Source organism: Solanum tuberosum, unplaced genomic scaffold, assembly GCF_000226075.1.
Source record: "Solanum tuberosum cultivar DM 1-3 516 R44 unplaced genomic scaffold, SolTub_3.0 scf00137, whole genome shotgun sequence".
In the NCBI taxonomy this organism is placed as follows: domain Eukaryota; kingdom Viridiplantae; phylum Streptophyta; class Magnoliopsida; order Solanales; family Solanaceae; genus Solanum; species Solanum tuberosum.
The window spans coordinates 448,236-448,453 of record NW_006239066.1 but is presented as its reverse complement, the minus strand read 5'-3'; positions in this window follow the sequence as shown (position 1 = coordinate 448,453).

Sequence of the window (218 nt, the reverse complement as noted above, 5' to 3'; positions counted from 1 at the left end):
CAGAATGACTTTCATAAGTACGTCGCTGAGAATCTAGATAGTTCGGTTCAATTGACACTTGAACTGTCCACTCAGATTTGGAAAGAAAAAGTGGTAGGGGGGACACACAAGGGTAGATTCTATGGTCTAGGCTCTCGCAACAATGTTAGATGCCTTCAGTTAGGCTTAGAAGGTATTGGATCGTCACGTCAAGCTGAGGCACTTGACGGTGTTCAGAT